Source organism: Lygodium microphyllum, chromosome 28, assembly GCF_053477565.2.
Source record: "Lygodium microphyllum isolate KBCC chromosome 28, Lygodium_microphyllum_v1.1.10, whole genome shotgun sequence".
NCBI classification, from domain to species: domain Eukaryota; kingdom Viridiplantae; phylum Streptophyta; class Polypodiopsida; order Schizaeales; family Lygodiaceae; genus Lygodium; species Lygodium microphyllum.
In genome coordinates this window covers 47,410,304-47,428,171 of record NC_141162.1, presented here as the reverse complement: position 1 = coordinate 47,428,171, position 17,868 = coordinate 47,410,304, and the positions used below count along the sequence as shown (strand labels likewise).

The 17,868-nt window shown below is 39.7% G+C and overlaps 1 long non-coding RNA gene across 1 annotated transcript; it reads left to right on the top strand.

Moving 5' to 3' along the window:
• The first annotated feature begins 694 nt into the window (after window positions 1–694).
• On the top strand, window positions 695–1,496 carry LOC148011421 (uncharacterized). The gene is made up of 3 exons (XR_015689249.1): window positions 695–784; window positions 895–964; window positions 1,310–1,496. It is a non-coding gene; the product is annotated as an uncharacterized LOC148011421 (long non-coding RNA).
• Window positions 1,497–17,868: the final 16,372 nt, after the last annotated feature.

The window sequence follows — 17,868 nt, the reverse complement described above, 5'->3', positions numbered from 1 at the left end:
TATCTCGTTTGGAGAAAACCTGTGCAAGTTATGTGCATTCTCTGACATGTAATTTCTTTTGTTTTGATGCTCTAGGAGTCTCTTACAGTCAATAATAGTGACATTTTGAATACTCAACTTCTTCTTCAACATCTTAGGGTTTCTCTGTAAACAAAGTTACAGGTATATTGTCTTGTTTTTTTGTTGCTCCACTGTTAAATTTTATCTCGTTTAGACAAAATGTATACAAGTTACATGCATACTGAGCTTTCCTTTGTTTTTTTACTCCAAGAATCTCCGAGGGTGAAGAACAATGATTTATTAAGAACTCAACTTCTACAACATCTTTGGGATTTTGAACACTCAACTTCTTCTTCAACATCTTAGGGTCTCTCTGTAAACAAAGTTACAGGTATATTGTCTTGTTTTTTTGTTGCTCCACTGTTAAATTTTATCTCGTTTAGACAAAATGTATACAAGCTACATGCATACTGAGCTTTTCTTTGTTTTTTTACTCCAAGAATCTCCGAGGGTGAAGAACAATGATTTATTAAGAACTCAACTTCTACAATATCTTTGGGATTTTTTGCAGAGAAAGCCACAGGTATATTGCCATTTTTTACTACTGTTCCATGGTTAAATTTCAACGCATTTGGACAAAGCCTATATAAGTTATATGTATGTGTTGACCCAATATTTCTTTTGTTTTTGTACTATAGGAATCTGTCAGTGAAGGAACAATGGTCTTGCTATAAGTCAACTTCTTGTTCAACATATCTAGGGATCTTTGTGAAAGAAATTACAGGTACAATGTTTCTTTTTTAAATTGATCCATTTAAATTTAATTTCATTTGGAGATAACATTTGCAAATTATACACATGTTGATAGGTAACTTTTGTATTTGGTTGTTACAGATGTCTTCACGGAGGAAAAATATCAGTAGCATACTTGCAGTGGAGGTCTTCAACAGGAAAGATAATGGCGGTAATTGGATTTGTGATAAGTATTATAAGTTGGATTGGATTTTGATGCACCCAAGTACTCGAGGGAGTTTCAAGGTCAAGTGCAAGGATGTTGCAAACCCTAGCAAACATTGGAAAGGTAGGATTCTAGAGTTCAGAAAAGTGTTTAATGGCACAAGTGCAGTAACAGAAGTGTTGATTCAACATGTTTATACGCATAAACAAATCTCTGTGCACGACGAGAACAACATTGCAAATTATAAACAAAACAGTAAGTTGTTAAATTTTATCATTGATTATTCTTTTGTATCAAAGTTGTTTTTAAAAGTCTTTGCAGTATTCTAATTCAGTCTTGTTTGATTGACAGCTCTATATCCATCGACTTTGCATGAATGGCAAAATGTGGAATGTTTAAGCGGCAAGATACATGTTTGGCATGAAGAGATAGGTTCTTTGATCTATGATAATACCTCTACAAGTCAACTTGCCACTCAAAATATATTTTTTTATAATTCATTGTATGTGGTAGAAAGCCAGAGATTGCAGCATGTCCCATTGCCACCATTGTCTAGTGGGGAATGGTTCATTGGTAGCTTGGAGTTGTCAGGAGCTTGCAAGTCGAAGATAAAATCTGACATCAATAGTGCTATGAAACCCACCACAGGCTCCAAAGATGTGCATCTTAATTGGTTTATTCCATTCTCATTGTTTGCACATTTGTTTGGTTCATGTGATGTTTTGAAGAAAACAAAGATTACTTATCAATGCAAGTGTCCATCCGAGGAATGGATGAGTCAGCTATTGGGTGAGTCTTGGGAAGTCAAAAGAACACATTTTGATGAGACGATTGAGTGCAGGGTCAACCAATCTGATATTACATTCAGGTAAAACTTTTTTACTACTTTGCAAACCTTGATTTAATTGACATAGGTCTCGCTTAGATGAATTGTTATGTTATCGCATTGATCACTTACCATTATTTTTGTTTTTATTACAGGTATTTCATTGCTAGACAAACTCTATGCGTTTGCTTTCGATATAGAAGATGGCGACTTTTGCGAGGGGAGTGGATCAGCTTGGATCAAGATATCCGAGATGACACACATACAACGCTCGTAGATGTGGTAATCTTGTGGAGTGGTCATAATCCTTTCGTAGTCAGTGCAGAGAGTCATTGGCCCATTTATTTTCTGAGACAAGAAATCCAATTAATGTCTAGTGAGCCCCTCTACAACTTCTATTTCAAGTTAGATAATAGAAAAGTCAGGACTCGTAGTGAGCAATCCATGACATGTAAACAATGTGCTTCTCCACATATCCTTGAGATAGTGGAATCCTTGTAAAAAAACTTTATAAAGAGCGAATACATACCTTTTTTGAACTTCTAAGTACTTTAAATTTTAGTTTACTGTGATCCAAGCGTGCGATAATACATACTGTAATTACTCAATCGTGCAGTTAAAAATCATAATTAAATTGCAGGTTAGAGGTCTATAATCTAGAGAATATTGTCTTTGCACAATGATATATTGTAGCGCATATCTGCTGCTCGTTTATTACATTTTAATATTAAATTAGATCCAAAGGGAATTTCAAGGCCTTTTAGATTTATTTTCTTTAAAAAATTATATATTTTCTCTCGTTAGACTTGAATATACTCAGCGACCCAAACATATTCGAGGATATAATAATGTAGAACGAAGCGTTTGTCTGTATGAGTAATTTTAACAGTGACTTTAAAGTACTGAAATAAAGAAACTAAGGTAAGAGTTTTAATTTGAAACTTTAGAATTAATAACTTAATAAAGAACCTTTATTTAAAACCCTAGACACATAAAAGCTATAACTCCAAACTCATTTTCGCTTTCATTCTCCACTTCCCTACACTTGTGCTCTCATTCCTTCTCTCTTTGTGTGCCATGGCTACCACTCCCGCCTTCGCCGCATGGATCAGTTCCACATGCTACGCGCACATAGGGGACCAGATATACCCTAGGTTTTGCGTGACCTTGAGTCTAGAGAGCTCGCTTTCCGCTGTAGACCCTGACTCTAGTATACTAGCATCGTTTTGTGATGCAGTGAACCCTCTCACTTGCTCTATTCCCGACTCCACTCTCAGGTGGGTTCCCATGGATTTTTTGTATAGTTTGTGTGCCGGATCCAGCCATGCAAAGGTGATAAGTCGAGCCCTGGTGCATGTGGGGCAACATCTCCGCGCTAGAGCAGTGCCCACCTCGTCACAGGACCACGTCACGATGGATCTCATTGAGAGGGATGCCGCCTTTGCCATATATGTTATGTGCATTGAGGTGCAAGAGGACAGTGACGAGGACATCGACGCACCCTCTCGGCCACTATTAGAGTACTTTGAGAGGGAGCCTGAGGAGATCACTCTCGATCTGAGTGTTGAGGCAGCACAGAGCTTGGCCATTGTGCACCCACCTCCCTGCCCTGATGAGATGCCCACGAGCGAAGAGCCACCCCTCTCTTCTCTCCATGCTATCACCATCGAGGGGGTGGAATATCTACTCATGCAGGATGTGCTAGAGTTGTTGGAGCTTAGGGAAGAAGAACTATACTGTATCATGGTGCGTGATGCACCTAGTGATTTCATAGATTTTGATTTACAGGATGCCCCACCACATGTTGATGAGGTGGCTCGTTATGATGGCACGAGCATCGATGACATCTCTGCCATTGTGAGCATCCAGGAGCAGATTGAGGATGCGGCGCCACAGTATCAGATCTCTGATGAGGAGTTCGAGCGGTTGCAGGAAAGCCTTTTTGGTCCTCGACCCGACTATGCAATGCCTACCCAGGAGAGAGACGAGGGCAGTCCAGTGGCAGGAGCAGACCTGGATGCTCCATTACAGCGGCAGATAGATGATGCAGAGAAGGTAATGTTCTCGGTTTCATATGAAACTTAACCAGTAGGGCCTCTAGGGCATCGGGAGCACACACATGTGTTTTTGTCGGGATTGGGCCCCCAGAAGTGCTCTGGCCGGAGGCTCGCGTCTGGGGGCCTGAATCTGCACCAGAAGTGCCCTGGCCGGAGGCTCGCGTCTGGGGGCCTGAATCTGCAGATTCAGGCCCCCAGACGCGAGCCTCCGGCCAGGGCACTTCTGGGGGCCCGATCCCGACAAAAACACATGTGTGTGCTCCCGATGCCCTAGAGGCTCGCGTCTGGGGGCCTGAATCTGCAGATTCAGGCCCCCAGACGCGAGCCTCCGGCCAGGGCACTTCTGGGGGCCCGATCCCGACAAAAACACATGTGTGTGCTCCCGATGCCCTAGAGGCCCTACTGGTTAAGTTTCATATGAATATGATTTATATATCTTCAGCACACTCCATGCATAGTGAGTCTGATACTGAACTAGTGTGTTGCAGGAGATTGTCTATATAGATGAGTTTTCATCTAGGCAGGATGGCCGATCTGGTAGCCAAGGAAGGGTGCAAGACTCGGCATTGAAGGAGTATGTTGGGCAGCTTGTCAACGACATTATTGTATTTCATAAGACATGCTCCCCTGCTTTTGCAGAGAACTTCTTGAAGTTGAGGGCACTAACAAAGGCTGGGCCCTTCAAGACCATCCCGACCAACTCCAGCCTGGAGAAAGTAGTGTTGCTTCGACGTTCGAAGCTTCTCTACTTATTCACGAGTACTAGGTCTGGCCCACTTTTCTCCATGGTGGCCCGTGGCATGGTTGCCGGTGTTGAAGACCCCACTGTCATTAGACAGGAACTATTGGGGCAAAATGTATTGTTGCCTATGATCAAGAATAGCTCTGACCATGGGGAGCCTAGCTCCAAGAAGCCTAGGAGAGAATAGATGTACTTATTGCCTACTGATATCGCATCACTGATGTACTGCACTTTGTAATCTTCTCTTCAAGTAATGAAAACTGATGTTTGTTGGATTCGCGTGCAATGTAGTTTGTGATACGTGTCATTTACTGTTTTTTTTTACTTGAATGTTACATTTATTTATCGAATTTATACGTAACACGATTCGTACCCTAAATTTAATACACAGTGCTTTATCGAATTCGTGCGCAACATGTATTTGTTCGAACGCATGTAATGATAACTCAACGACGTAAATAAAATAAATATCAAGTGACTAAACAAAAATAAGACGCGCCAAAAACTTTGTATTTGTATTAATAATAATTTTACATGGGGTCCATTACGACCAAGGCTTTACAAAATGTCTTCAGAAGCTACATTCCATGTGCTTTTGAGTTTGTACACCTCTATCCTTGCTGACCTCCGCGAGGACTATCTTTCCATCGCCGAAAGAACCTGACTATCCGCAGATCCCTCTCGGTGACAGTGACCCTCCTTGCATGCACCGCTGCATAGACTGAGTCTCCAAATAAGTCGATGAGGTAGGCTTCAGCAGCTTCTTGTAGTGTGAGGAGGGCCTGGGCAGTCCAGTGATCCGGTTGTTTCGCGTGTGATGTGTTTGGAAACTGGTTCCTGTTGTTCATGATCAGTATGCCCTCCATGATCTCCCGCACCAACTTTTGGAATGGAGCCTTCGGTATCAGGAGGTGAGTGGTCTTCTGGTAGTGGCGGATCTCGCGAAGAGCCACTGTGCCTGGCTTCCATCGACGCTTGCGATGCTGGCATGGTGGTGGTGGTGGTGGAGCTGGAGGACGTGGCTGCCGTATGGAATTTCCAGGGGGGTATCTCCGGGCCGCTTGCTTGGTGTGTACCATGTCTTCTAGGAGAGAGAACTCAGAACTCAAAAGTGAAATGTGTAAAATGAGGTGAAACTTTAAACTTATAGCCAAACTTTTCAAAAACCCTAAAATTTCAATTAATGAATCCACGCTTAAGAAAAATATCACCAGTGCTCCGATTCACATGAAATTTTACCTGTAGGCTCCTCAAGGACACATCAACCATCCAAAATTTTTTTGGCCCCAACAGAAGCCTCTGGATCACCTATCCGGAGGCTCGCGTCTGGGGCCCTGAATCCCCAGATTCAGGGCCCCAGACGCGAGCCTCCGGACAGGTGACCCAGAGGCTTCTGATGGGGCCAAATTTTTAATATAAATGAGTTTTTCTAATGCCCAGCATGAGGGTGAAGTTTCACCAGATTCCGATTTATAAATTTGACGGTTCAATCTTTTTTTGAAAATGCGTTAACTGCATTATACTGCACTGATAATGTATTGTCAACCTCGCAACTGTAGATTAAATGTATTGATAATGAGTGTGTGCAACTGCAGATTAAATGTATTGTCAACCTCGCAATGCGAAACATTGGAAACTTAAAAATTGACAAAAAATAAATCATGGGTAAAATGGAATATCACATCAGATATACTGTTGCCAAACCACTAAATATAGTAAGGATATAGTGCATCGGCCCATGTACAACTGATTACCGACGTGTACGTGGTTGCACATTGAATTTATCCTCAACAAAACTACTTACAAAATTGGAAACTTGAAAATTCACACAATGCGAAACATGGTCAAAATAGAATATCACATATTGGATTTAGCATTGCGAAACTATGAAATACACGGTAGATAGTGCATCGCACCAAGTACGACTAGAGCTAGGGAAAATTTAGCTCCATTTTGCAGGCCACTACTATCAAATACTTGAAGGTCTATTGGAAAGATAACCCAAAACTTAGATCCTTACAATCTACAACCAAACCTGAGCTAAAAACATAGATCCAATTACAAGGTAGCTTCTCAAAGCATATTGTTGACATTAAGATTAAATGCATCCTTGTTATTGCAGATCCTGCGAACAAGAACCAGATCTATGGGCTTAATAGTGATACGTCGGGCATGAATGGCCAAAAGTTGACCATCAATCATTAGATCAATCAAGTAGCTTTCAACTGCTTCTTGGAGAGCAAGCAAGGTTTGGCTTGACCATCGCCCCACATTCCTTGCCTGGTTCCTTGAAAAGAACTTGTGATGATGCCCTGACTGTAGATCTTGCAGTATTTCTTGCACCAACCTGGAGAATGGTGCCTTAGGAATAATCAAGTCGGCACTCTTCTGGAATTTCCTTATCTCACGTAGCGCAGCTGTGCCTGGTCTCCATCTTCGCTTTTTATGTGTTGGAGGGCGTGTATTACGAGTTGGAGCAGTAGTGGGAGGTGGAGCAGCTGGAGCATGTGGACCACCATTTCTGGACAATGGCGAACCATCATTATCGACCATACTAGGGCCACCATTGTTGGCCACAGTAGCGCCACCATTATTGGTTGCAGTAGGGCCACCGTTATTGGTCACCAGGGGATCTTTGTCACTCACAGTACGCTCACTAGATTCGGAAGAGTGTTGAGCTCTTGCTCTCGCAGGCGCCTTTTTGATAGGAAGCTTGGAACGTGCCATGGCTGTGATAATGAAGGATAGAAAGGTGGAGGGTAGAGTGGAGAGCAATGGGAAAAAATGAAAGGAGAGACGACTTAAATACGAAACTTTCAAACTTACTGTGGTGTAAATGAATTTTAAATTTATCATTTCATTTCATTTCTCCACCCCATCCCTACCTCTCTCTATCTCCTGACACCCCCCTCATGCCCCCCCTCTCTCTCTAGGCCAATGAATGTTCCAATGTTTAGAATTTTCATATCTTTGTCTTAGGATTTCAAAATGGACTTTTCATAATTAAAAAACAAAGTTCGAAATCGACTTTGAAAAATATAGTGACAAACCTTTGAAATTTTAAAGAAAATTTATAAGACATCTCATGTTAGAGATATGAGTATTGATGTGTCATATCCTTGGGACTTGTGCTCTCTTGTGGACTCTAAATGCATCAAAATTATTATCTTTATCTAGGTCTCCATTTTTTGCCATCTCTCTCTTGGGTTGCCAACCATTCTGCGTGCCGTTGTCTAGCTGTGCTATTTTCATATCTTGCTTTTCTCACTTCATATATTGCCCTACTTATAGATTCTGCTTGAGATGTTTTGGACTTCTTTTCTTTTTCCTCGTATCGTATCTCTAGTCTCCTATACCACCATTGGAATAATTGCCTCATAGAATTGGAATCATTGATGCCACCTCAATGATCAGTTGCCTTTTGAAAAGCATAGCGAGCTTGCCAGTGAGATCTTTCCATGCCTTGAGTTGACCATATTGCCAAACTTCCTTGATCTGCAAAGTATGGACCATGTGCTTCAAGTATATGCTGCACAAGAAAAGAGATTAGAAACACAAAGTAATTCGAAATGATGATTTTTTTTTGCAATGGTGATAATACTGACCATGTAGTGTGTTATGCTATTTGTAGTCCATGCCTCCACCATGGACTTATGAAATTTAGCAGCTGTCTCTTTAAATGCATTGGCATCACCATCCATAAACCCCAACTTCTGTAAGAGAGCTGCTAATCTATCTAGGTGTATCCACACTTCTGCCTTCGCAATCCTTGTTCGTCCCCCATTGCTCCAATCTGAAACAGCAAGGTGCAACTTTTTCCATGCTTCGTACTTCTCTGGTTGTTTTACTAGTATATTGCCTTCCTCATCTCGAGGTAGAGATAAAAACTTCCTAGCCTTGGGTCCGCCAAAGCATGGTTTACAAGGAACATTTCCACTCTTCCCCGATTTTTTCTCGTCCTTTTTTATTTCTACTTGGCCTCTGTGCAATCCAACTTCAGAGAGGACTTGTTCTACCTTCTTGCATGTAGCATCAGATTCTGACACGGGCTGCATCTTGTATGCAAAGCATATATATTCATATACTAGCTTCTCAATTATTCTAACCAAACAATGCAATGTGCAAAAGTGAACCCTTGTTAGTGGTATTTCCAAAATAGGGCGCCAGTTTGGATCCACTGGAATTAGCATTCCATTTCTCATGACTTTCTGATCACGTGTCGGAGCACCCTGTTGTCCTGCCTTGGCAAGCCATTCTTTCTTTCCATCTTTCCCTTTCTTCCTAGTTTGCATGCAGTATATGCACGGAATTTTGCATTTGCTGCATTTGATAAACCAAACATACACTTCAATGTTTTTAAATCACCTGCAAGATGCCATTCAACATGATAGTCCCCAAACCCCTCAACATGTAAAACTGCTCCATTATTTTGCTGTTGAATAACACTGGGTATATTAGTGAGGTTAAAAAAAACTTTAAGTACTTCATGGTCCTCCTTTGGTACTTCAAATGCTGCAAGCCACCATATTTCATTCTCCGATTGTACACTGAAGCATAAAGGATGTTTTTCATCGATGTTGGGATCCAATGCTCGATTCATAAGTGTTATACTCACACGCTCAAGTTTTTGCCCCTTGATAATCTCACTCTCATCAAGTTTGAGGACAAACTTAAGCTTGCCTCTACATTCTTCCATAGACATATTGTAAAACTTGACCATAGCAATCTGAACCCTACATATATCCAATACAAAGTTGTTGGATGCATTCAATACAAAGGCAACTTCTTTGGAACCATACTTCAATATGTGTGTGTGTTCCAGATGCGTAGGCTCACCAATTAGTTCTAAAACTTTCTCATTTAGTTGTTTTCGAGCCTTCTTCACGTGAAATGGTTTTGGCAGAGGCATTACTCGCTTAGTATTGAAGACTTGCTTAAAACCTGTATCCAATTGTTGATAGAGCATACTATATGACTCAGAACTCATTCCCACCTTGTCACATAATCCCTGAGCATCTGTAGCAGTAAACAAGTTTCTCACATCCCTAAGACGTTCACTAGCAACACCATCCACAATGTCCCTGAATTTACGATTTTCCAATGCATTTTTTACCATATTCTTGCTAAGGACTTTGGCAATAGTATCATTCTCTGCATGAGGAAACATATTTCTCATTGTAGTAGATTGAGCATATATCCGTCTATGATATTGTCCACTTCCTTTGGCTAATTGGCCAATTGGTTTAACGGATCGGATGCGCCGACGTGCCTCTTTGGTTTTTAAAGTGGGCCCAATCTCCAAAGTTTTTGTGAGCTTCCTCTCTATGTTTTGATTCTCCTTCTCCAAGTCATTGACTTTAGACTGTAACTCCATATTCTGCATGTGTGTAGCATGCATAGCATCTTCAATGATAGACATTGCTTGTTGTAGGTTCTGGTTCTCTCTATCCTTCTCAGCCAATAATCTATCATTTTCCATCAAAGACTGCATATTCCCTTGTAATCTTGTCTGCATATTTGTCAAGGTTTGATGAGCCCCTGCTATTCCTTGTGTGAGAAGTCTGCATGTGTATCCATACAATCCTTCATTGCCTTCACAAGCAAACTTTACAAACGATGTAAGCCCTTCAAATTGTGGTGGCCTTCGAGTGAGTGGATCGGGTGGATAAATGCACCCATCAACCCAAAGGTCCACATTTTTTTTCCCTGCATTTCTTTCTTGTTGCATCCTGCATCTTATTGCATCATCTCTTTCCACAGTTCTTTTGAACATTGGTGCATATTCATCCTCCAATTGAAAGTGAATATCTCTCTTTCTCTTGGTACATCCTGCACCTGCATTCTGCAAAAAAAAAAGTATGCAAATGTTAACTTGGATTAACATTCAAATAGCAGAACTACACCCCTTTGATTCACTATATCTGTGTTTTTTTAAAAACCCAGTTGGTTCTTGTCTCTTTCTCTTGCTTTCAGTCTTGATAGACCCTAATCAACCCCTAATCAGCCTGTAATCTTGGCTTTTAATCTACCTCTAATTAGCATCAAATCTTATCTTCTGTTCTATCCAAAATATTCTCTCTCTCTCTCTCTCTCTTTCTCTCTCTCTCTCTCTCAACAAAAATTCATCAAGGGAACCCTAAACACATTCATACTGAAGCTTGGCTAGTGGAAAACAATAACATCATCTTATCTTCTACCCTAATTTACTATCTGTCACTCTATCACTTATTTTCTTTGTTCATCTCACACAGTCCTCTCTGTCCCCCCCCTTCTCCCCTCCTCTCTCTCTCTCTCTCTCTCTCTCTCTCTCTCTCTCTCTCTCTCTCTCTCTCTCTCTCTCTCTCTCTCTCTCTCTCTCTCTCTCTCTCTCTCTCTCTCTATGAATTGATGCTTAAGGACTGAACAACAACTGTGAAGAATAATAACATCACAAAGATTTAAAAAATAAAGATACCTCCATTATCACTGGATTGCTTGTAGTATAGACTGTTGAAGACGGAGATTTCTTACTGCATATTTCTGAAGAGGAAGATGGCTTGTAGCAGGGTAGAGTGTGTTGTAGATAGAGATTCTTTGATTTCAACAAATGGTATCAAAACTACTCCTCAATGCTGCTTCAGAAGAACTCGTATGCAAGAAACCATATTCTGGAGGGAAAGAGAAGAATGCACAAAATTTGGGACAAAACTAGAGCTTTCTGAGGGAATGAAAAAATGCCCAGAAATAGGTATATACTTGTCCAAAAAAGACGAAAATTTACAAGGAAACTCTTGAGTCAAAAAGGTGACTCTGGGTAAAAAATAATCTTAAAATATGATGTGTACGTCATTTTATATCGTTTTTTAACTTCCGCCCTTTTAAGAAGCGAGAATGAGAATGATTGAAAAGTCATGAGGGCACTAAAGAGGGCATTAAAGAGTCATGAGGGCATTAAAGAATGATTGGCTGCGTTTTTAGAAAAAATAGAATTGTATTTTTTTAGTTATGAGGATTTTGAGAAAAAGTGACCTTATCCTGCAGTTTGGGAATAAAATAATAGGTGAAATCTATTGAAAACACAAAAACGAGATTTTCTTGATTGTAGAAGATCTCTTTTTATAATATTATTTTGGAATCTCTTTTTAGAGAGAGAGAGGTGAGAGAAACCCCTTAAGGGGCAAAAAAGAGAGTCCATATTTCTCCTAATGATCTCTTCTCTAGGCCACTCTAGCTACTCTCTCTTTCTATACATCTCAATTTTCATTTTCTTCTTTACCACTATTCTTACTACCTCTTCAAAAGTTTTTGTTTACTTGACTTTCAATCTTGTCCTTACATACCCTTGCAGTTTTTCCACAAAATGCTTTAGTTTGAGCATGGTTCGTTCTCTTTCTCCATTACCCAAGGCATTGTTTAAATGATCTTATAGTCTCTCAAAGTCTAGGGTAAAAGACTCCATGGTTTGATCTTGTTTCCTTCGACATAGCTCAATCCTTTTTCACAATTCTTGTGGGGTCTCAATTTCCTCAAAATAGTTTACAAAATCTTGCTTTATTGCTTTATATTTTGGCGGGGCCGGAGGGTTTCTTTGACTCAACTACCTTTGACATCTAGCAAGTTTCTACACTTATCCAAATTTTGAAACTTTAAAATTTGGATCTTGGTAGTTGGTTCTACAAGTATTAGAATGATGGAACCCAATTCTAGCGTCTATAGGAAAATTTGAGCATCCTCCCCTTTTCTTCCACAAAACTCAGGAAACAAGTTTCCCATCCTCTTTATCAAGTTTGGTAAACTCAAAAGCGCTCTATTCTACAAGTATTTGAAGGATGGAACCCAATTCTAGCTTCTATAGAAACATTCGAGCATCCTCCCCTTTTCTTCCACAAAAATTAGGAAACGAGTTTCCCGTCCTCTTTATCAAGTTTGGTCCACTCAAAAGTGCTCGATTCAATCTCAACACTCCGAATGAGGGCAGTAGAAAGGATGACACATGCTCAGTTGCTAATGAAAAGCCTATATAACCATGCATGGTCGAGAGATACTAAGGAGTGTTCGTAGAGTTTAGTAACCTAGTACTAGGGTTTGTTATACTTGAACTTTAATTGGACATGTGATATGCCCTAAAAAGACATATTGAACTTTTTTCTAACACATGTGTACATGAAGTTTAGAAATATTCTCAAGTTTAAGTGTTTTGACAAATTTTGATAATGAAAATTTTTTTGTCAAAACTTTTCTAACTTTTAGGCATAATGCCTATTTTATAAGCTGATTTGTGATCAAACAGAGCAGAGTTTGGCTAAAGTTCCTCTCATGGAGTCTGAAGAGTAAATCAAGGAGAATATTTTCTCATCTCATATCCTCATACCAATTCTTCAGCATTTTAGAGATATGAGGCTTCTAAAATGAAAAAAAAAATCAATACTTCAAAAAATGTATAATGCTGTGTGTGCTTAACTATTTTCATTTTTGGTAGGGTTGAATGTGAGTGATGATTTGGGAGGATTGCATCAATTTGGCACACACTTTTCTTGGGAAACACATCGTTCTTGGAAAAGCCTATTTTGGAAACATGAAGTCATTTTGGTAGAAAATCTGAACGAATAGTTATCTTCATCGTCATCTTCTTTTACAAATTTATGATTTTGAGACTATGAATATGATTGTGATTGTGATTGAGATTGTGAGTGTGTGTGAGATTGTGATTCTTTCGTGTACATGAATTCAGCTAAAGGGTGGTTGGGAGGTTCAAGCTCTACATTGGAGTGCAATTTCTGATTGTGTTATCTATTGCTACTCTATTTCCTTCAAACTATAATACAAATTTCTCATTTTGTCTTTGTACTTGCATCTCTTTATCACAAATTGTGTTGATTTCTATCAAATTGTGATAAGTGGTGTTGCAAAACACGACTAGCAATAGGTTCTTAAGCACTCTAAGGGAGAACATTATTCAAATCATATCACAAAGAAGCTATTTCCCTATACCTTTATATCTGTTCTAGCTTTCTAATCAATTTTTAGTAGCTTAACACTCCTTCTACCTAGGGTTCTTGTCAATATTGACATGTCTCTATGTCCAACATCTAAGAACCATTATCATAAGTTCTACCTCTCATTTAAAGTAGCTTATCTTGAACTTGAACCCCTAAGATACCCCTTCTTCCTTTGAAACAAAGGGAACTTCTTTGAATTTTCCAAACACTCTAGCCAAGAAAGAAATTGTTTTAAGTACTAGAGGTCTGCCTATCATTGGAATGAAATTTCTAATTGAGTTATCTATTGCTACTCTTTTTCCTTCAAATTATAATACAAATTTCTCTTCTTGTATTTGTAGTTGCATCTCTCTATCACAAATTGTGCTTATTTCTATCAAATTGTGATTAGTCATGTTGCAAAACACAACTAGCAACAGGTTCTTAAGCACTCTAAGGGAAAACATTATTCAAATCATATCACAAAGAAGTTATTTCCCTATACCTCTATATCTCTTCTAGGTTTCTAATCCATTTTTAGTAGCTTAACACTCCTTCTACCTAGGGTTCTTATCAATACTGACATGATGTCTCTATGCCCAAAATCCAAGTACCATTATCATAAATTCTACCACTCATTTAAAGTAGCTTATCTCAGACCTGAACCCTTAAGATAGCCCTTCTTCCTTTGAAACAAAGGGAACTTCTTTGAATTATCCAACCATTAGAGCCAAGAAAGAAATTATTTTAAGTACTAGAGGTTTGCCTATCACTTTCCATTACAAATGACAACATTGTCTATGATCATGAATTAAGTTACAAACACAAAGTTTTCCACCTGAAGATTTCCCCATATCAAACTTCAAGAGTATTAAGGTTTTTTAAAGCAGCTTAGCAAAGTATTTTGAAATATCACTTATTATTATCAACTTATCTTCAATAAATGAGTCCTAAGCCTCATTTTTTACACTTTTCCAACTTGCCACATCCAATGGTTCTTATAACACAATTTTCATTGAAGGTACTTTGTCTTGTATCTTCTTATAGTCACATTATTAATGTGATGTCAAGAATTTTGGGGTTGTACAAAATCATAGACAAGTTATTTTTATCTCAAGCTCAAATCACCATGGAGCTTCACAACATCTTTCCTTTGGATTGGAAGAAGAGACTATTTAATTCATGTTTGTATCATGCGGTATCAGCACAAATTTCACCTAGAATTGGAGAAATTTATTCATGGAAAACACCAATAACATCCTATTCGAAACAAAACAATAAAAGAAGGAGATCATGAGAACCTTTAAGATCTTACATCCAACTTTAGCATCCTTTCCTTGATGCTCAAATAACATAGAGCTAGTTATATGATCAAATCATAGAGGTAGCTTCTCTTCAACTTGAACGTTATAATGAAGATTACTTTAGTTGAAGTAATGAGGGTTGCTATGTCTAATAGAGTATATACCTTCTTCATCTGTAACGTATCCGCTAGTATCATCCAAGACACGTCTTAGCAGTCCATCAGAAAGGATGTCTAGAAAGCTCCGCCGGCACTCCCATGGAATGTTACGGATTTTGCGATCTAGGTCTTTCCGCGTCCGCCACATAGCGAAATTATCCTGGCCGTTCCCAATTAGGATCGACCGGAATTAGGGTTTTCCTGATGGGTCATTAGCTAACAGCAACTAGCGTCAGACCCGAGCAAACTACTTTACGCAGAAACGCCAGGTCCCAAGCGGATTCACACTCCACTTGGTTCAAGGAGAATGGGAAACGAGAGGGATGCAAAGCTCAACCTCTTTGCCATAACGCATAGTCCCATTCTGTTCCCCTAAAACAGAGTAAATCGGGTAAGACGTAACTTTAGGTCATCGTTCTCGTTATTCATTTTGATGATGATGATCATTCCGCTGTTCTTCGAGATTTTTGAGAAAAGTTCCCGGCTAACCGGGACCACCCAACCGTAGGACCGACCCATGGCCCATCCTCCGCACTTTCCTCGGTTTGTTTTAGTTATGTAATTATCTAACACATTAATTTGACATATAACAATCAGCTTCTTTAATTAACCTTGTTAAGCACTGGTTCCTTTACGTAATCTTATCACGTGACATAGAAAAACAATATCAAGCAAGTTCTTTTAACATTTCATCATTTTATCTTTGAAATACAAGGAGTTCCGCCCGTAGGCTTGTCCATAATCTGCCCGAAGGCTAACCAGTAATCTCGAGGGATCACTATTCCAAGCTTCCGCCCGTCAACTAGTATGCGGGCCTCGAGATCCAATCCCGAGTTACGTTAGCCTCTTGTGCAGGACCCGGAAGGCGAAGGATTTACGGCCAGAGCCCCCCCTAGCACCCAAGCGTCCTCCTGCTCCAAGTAGAACTCAACAGAGAGACCTCTCGCGGCGGGTTCGGTCCTTGTTCCCGGCGCGATCAACAACCCCCTTGGTTAGGGTCAGGCAGGCAGTCAGGGGTAACTGAAGCTGCCTCTCCCTTCAGGCCTTTAACTTGAAGTATAGGTACTCATTTAATTTGTAATTTATATTTCAAACAGAGCTCTAAAATCTCTAGCAAGCACAAACATTTCCGTTAATCAACCGAGTTGTTGGGCAAACTGCTAAGGAAGTGTTCTTTCCTTTTTGAGTGTACCAGCACTCGTTCCCAAGGTGTCTTGTAACTTGGCAAGATCTGTTACACTCCGGTGTAGGGCATACCCAATTTGGTTAATCCCTAAAGTGCCTTAGATGTGCTAGTTTCTGGTTTACAACTCTCTTTATTTAGAAGGATATCCAAAAATACGTCTTTTTGCAAGATAACTTGCGTAGGGATCTGTCGTCCTTGATGAGGGTTTTTACCCTTTTCCCTTGTGAATCAATCACAAGACTAAATGATTTCATACATGTCGTGCAAGTCCTGCGATGGAATAATCTGTTTAAATTCTTTAAGCTGACGTATGTCAGGCCTAGGGTTTCTTCTTTTAAGAACCTTAGGGACAAACCCTAGTTTCTTATCTTTATGAATTTATTGTCCCTACGGTAAGGAAAGTAGTCAAGTGTTTAGGGTATGAATGTTTCTATGTTTAGATTGGTTCAGTTATCTTTTGGAAGGTAATATTAATCGTCTTGTCACGGTTTTACTATCCTTGTGACAATTTACTCTCCCAACCAATACAGTTTAATTTGGCATATAGCCTAATGCCAAGGTGATACAAAGAGCGACAATACTCCTTGGAACAAAAAGGCCTAGCTGTGAAATTGGTGTATACACACTTTATTAGTCCCAAGTCCTCAAATAGCAAGGGAAAAGTGTTAATAGATTGTCATCCAGCAATCCCCCATTACATTTTCTTTCCAAATGAGTTCGTATATCTAATTTTTATACTTGTTAATTCCTAACATTTAACTTCCATTTTCTTTAAAGATGAACTCATGCCAAATAACAACAATTTCCTTGCTAAGATGTGCAACTAGCAAAGATAACTCCCTAGTAATTTGAGCATCGAAAGAAACCTTTCTTGAATTTAGCCATTTACGATGAATCGTTGCGAAAGGAATAAGACTAATGGTGCAAGATATAATTTCTACACCGTAGGATTTAACTAAAATATATTACTATAGTAAATGGATAATCTTGCTCCTAATTTATAATGCTTGATGCAATTTGAAGAAAGCTAAGTTCTATACATTGTCATTCCTAAGCTAAACTCCTTCATTACTAATAACTCGAACAAATATATCCTATCCTTAACATTTTTCCTTTGCATGATCGACTTAAATCCGAATTAAAGCCAAGAAGAAAAAAAAACCTGGCTTTGAGGTGAGATATCCACATGGATACAGGGGGATGACCCTCCCGCAGCTACACCTTGGACTTTCTTCGACGGCATCGTAGTTCGAATGAGAGATACCCTTTTCCTCTTTCTTCTGGAATTCCACCGTCTTCTCCTTCTTTCCCTTTCTTTTGTCTTTTTCCCACTCTTCCTCCTTCACTCCTTCTTTTCACTCCCCTTTTCTTTCCCTCCCTATCTTTTATCTCACGGCTATTTTTCCCTTACGGGGTACCATCCGAGGCAATGATGATGATTAGGTTCGGGGCGGAAAATAATAATGTGGATACAGGGGATTAGGAAGAAAGCTTAGGGAGTTGTGGGAAAATGAGAGTTATGAGGGGTTGAAGAAGGGTTAAAAAGGTTATAAGGGGGTGGAAAAGTTCTTAGGGGAATTAAAACCAGGGGTAGGTTCCCAAAGTCTAAGGGAAGGGCTTAAGGGGAAAAGGGAATTTACTAATCCTAGGGGGCTTTAAAACTGGGGGGGGGAAAGGAAA